The sequence below is a fragment of the Erinaceus europaeus genome (genome assembly GCF_950295315.1).
Source record: "Erinaceus europaeus chromosome 6 unlocalized genomic scaffold, mEriEur2.1 SUPER_6_unloc_1, whole genome shotgun sequence".
Taxonomy (NCBI): domain Eukaryota; kingdom Metazoa; phylum Chordata; class Mammalia; order Eulipotyphla; family Erinaceidae; genus Erinaceus; species Erinaceus europaeus.
The window spans coordinates 796,922-801,058 of NW_026647114.1; positions in this window are offsets into that span (position 1 = coordinate 796,922).

The window sequence follows — 4,137 nt, forward strand, 5'->3', positions numbered from 1 at the left end:
CTGAGGCTGGACCAGTGAGTTGCAATACGCCAGCCTGCATCTTGGCTGGAACATGACTAAGACTACTTACAGATTGGAGAGGCGAGGGCAGTTTTAGAGAGTGGGCTGCAGGCCAAGTGTTTCTTCTCAGAGTGGCTAAGAACTAGATGTTCTGAGTGTAACCTTTCCTCACAAACATAAAATAACAATGCCACTTGTAAGAAGTAGGCATGGGCATGGAGGATTTATCTTCAGTGCTCTGGCACTGGTCAACATAGGTCCAGAATGTCTGTACTTTTCTGTCACTGTCATTCTGTCTCTCTGACTGTCTCTACCTGCCTCCTTCACTGGGCCCTTACTGGAAGTCAGTGCATGCATCGTTAACTCGGTCTTCCTGGAGTTGAAATTTTCCTTTCTTTGCCCATTGGATTATTTAATCTCGTGCATATGGCGTAGTACAGTGGGGAACTGAGGAGGCAGTGATCCTACTGCAGGAAACAGGCATGTGTCCATCTCCAGCTGCAGCTGTCCAGGCTCTCTGTGCTTGACTCCCATTCTCCAGGGCCCTGAGGCTGACACTCAGCCTATATGCAGCCCTCCTCACCTTCCTGCACAGCATCCTAGTCCTTATTCCATGAGAGCACAGGTCAAGAGAAGTGAAACTCTATCCCCCTGGCACACACATTGTGCTTTTCCTCTATTGGGCCGAATGTAAAGGATCTGTGGTACTGATGGCCACACCAGTGTCCAGATTTTCCATGCAAAACGGAAGCTTCCAGGGTTCAGAGGGAGAGGGGGATTTGATGTCTGTGAAATAACTTTTCAAAGTGGCTCATGGGGTTTCAAACCCTTTTGAAACCTGAAGTACTTTCTGGTATCTAGGGTATATTCTAACCTCTGGCCAGAAGGCCTTCCCAACTAGGAGCACACCTATCCCAGGGTCAGGAGGTTTGCCAGCCTGCTAGCTCCTGGAGGCATTCCTGAGTATGTCCTCAGGGCCCAAGTGGTAACAGCTGTTTCCAATTGCCTTTATTAGCAGCAACCAGGCCCTCATCTGAGGGGCGGGACTGTGATCTCCACTGGAAGCTCCGAATTCAGCCAATGGAGGCATCCATCTTCCTTTTGTCTCTCCATAGCAAGGGCCCGGGTAGTTTATGCTTCCTGCAAGCAGAGCGACTTTCTATGGGACACTCATGCATGCCTACTTCTGGGAAGCTCTCTGAGTGTGATGTGTGGACACCAGGACACCACGATCAGGGATTGTGAGGCCACAGGAGCAATTGCCTTAGCTGGAACCACAGGTAGGTATAAGGGATAGGGTTCATGAATGATTGTTTGGTCAAACACAGTTCCCATCTATGTTAGAACACAGCTCTTTCTGGGTTTTTTCCGGGCTTGTAATCTGCTGCCCTGAGCAGTGGACTGAGAGCCTGGAGGCTGAATAGGCAGCCAAACATGACTGGGCAGGCTCATGCCCCTGAATTCCTAGGAGTGCCCCAGTTTCCCCCATTGGCAGTGTTTGGATGATAGTGAGGCATGAGATTGAATGGGGAACTCAGGAGAGCAAGACATGAGAGTCTCTTTGCATATGCATTCTTGCTTGGCCAGAATCTGGGCTAGCTTGCTTGGCGTGACCAGCTAGGCTCTCTGTACATAAGTTGCAGGTGAGGCTGGCTACCTTGACACCCATGCTCTGAGACTACTATAGGTGAGCTCAGAGCACACACAGACACACACAACACACATACACACACATTACTGTCAAGTCTGGTAGTACAGCATATGGTGAAGGCTGGGGCTGTCTGGGGTCTGTGGGCATGAGAACTGCTGCCTTACAATGTCTAAAAGCCAGCTTTGAACCTGTCATCAATGAATACAGTGTAGGAGGTTTTTGAATTCTGGTCTCTTTCCAACTCATGTATTTCTCTTCTCGCCTTCTCTGTCTCTAACTCTCAAATGCTCTCATACACTCTGTCTTCACTCATTTATATTTTACTTATATACTTATTTTACTGACAGGCCCAGATATATAAATAGAGTTACCAGAGCCCTGCTGAGCTCTGCTTTGTTGTGTTGGCGATTTCACCTAGGCTACTGGAGCATCAGTTTGTAAGTTTTTCTGACACAAGCCATACTCTGTCTCCTCATTTCCAAGCCAGTATCACTCAGAGTTTATAATAAAGAGATACATACATGCATATATATACATATATATTTATATATCTGTCTTTTTTAGAATTGTCGACCTATGTATTTGACCTTTATTCAGAATTACCACATTTATAACATCCTAGTTTTTCAGAAATAATTGGCCATATAGTTGGAGCAGGATTCAATACAATTATAAATAATAGAACCTTCCAGTAGCATTTCTAATCATGTTTCTATCAGCATCCTTATTGTAATTATCATAGCCCAGAACTTCCCTCATATTTCTAGTGTAAGCTTCCATAGGTATGTGTTTCTTTTCTTTTTCCGGAATTCTTAATTTCCTTGTACCCTGAAGTATTAGGGAATTTATGAAGAAGCCCTCTGTTTCTCAGCAGATGGTTTCTATGTTTCTGCTTTAATCAGATCTTCTTGTGGTTTTTGTTTTCATTATTTTTTTATTTTATCAAGTCCTCCTAAATCATCCCCATTTATTTTCATATTTATTTATTTATTCAGGTATTACATGAGGGTCATTTCTTCTGGTTGATATATTTTCTCTTATAAATGTATGGAACTTTTGACGCACACTGCATTTCCTGTGGCAAATACTACACACATATGGTGAAGGCTTAGGTTGTCAGGGGTATTTGGGCTTTAGAGCTGCTGCCTTACAATCTCTACAAACCCACGTTTGAACCTGTCATGAATGAACACAGTCTAGGGGGTTTTTGACTTCTGGTCTATTTCCAATTCCTCTATTTCTTTCTCGCCTTCTCTGACTCTGACTCTCACAGGCTCTCAATCACTCTGTCTGCACTCAGTAATATTTTACTTATGTCCTTATTTAATTGACGGGCCCAGATATACAAAGAGAGTTGCGAGAGCACTACTGAGCTCTGGCTTGTTTTGCTGGCGATTTTACCTAGGCTACTGGAGCCTCAGCTTTGTAAGTGTCTCTAACACAAACCATATTCTGTCTCCTCATATCCATGGGGTATCTCTCAGACTTTATTATAAAGATATACATCCATATACATATATAAATATACATATATATTTGTCATTTTTAGTATTTTCGACCTATGGTCTTCCTGTGGTTTTTATTATTTTTTATTTTTTCAAATCCTCCTAGATCATCCCCATATATTTGCATATTTATTTATATATTTATTCCGATATCAAATGAGGGGTCATTTATTCTGCCTGATAGATTTTCTCTTATAATTGAAGGGAACTTTGGACACACAATATATTTTCTTTTGCAGATACTACACACTACTACAACTACTACTGCACGATTTTTGACAGTGACATCCAATGCACAATGGATTAGTATTGCATGGCTCTAAAGAATGTTCCCTATTTAACCTACAAAGTTTTTAACCTCACAAATATTTATTCTGTTCTTTCTTGGGGGATGAATGGTTTACAGTCAACAGTTACATGTAATAGTGGCTACGGGGGTAATTTTTCCCACTTTCCCTGTATTTCTGTACATCATTTGTAACTTTCCTATTGAGGAGAAGGAAACAGTCATAAATTGAGAGAGCAGGGCCCAAGCAGGAAGAGAGACAGAGAGACAGCTGGAGTTCTGATTTGACACTAGCAGAGCTTTTCCCTAGCTGGGTAAGTGGTGACCATGGGCTCAAAATAGTGTCCTGGGCTTCCACATAGTTCACTGGCATCTCCACCAGTTGTGCCTCCAACCCATGCTCCTTTCATTGTCCATGTAAGGGGTGACTAGGGGCTCAAAATGGTGTCTTGGGCTTCCACATAGTAATCTGGCATTCTTGCTTAGCCAGAATCAGCTAAGGTTCTCTGTACATAAGTTGCAGGTGAGGCTGGCTACCTTGACATACATGCTCTGATACTACTACAAGCGAGCTCTGAGCACACACAGACACACACAGACAGACAGACTGACACACACACCAACACACACACACATTACTGTCAGGTCTGGTAGTACAGCAAATGGTGAAGGCTGGGGCAGTTTGGGGTCTGTGG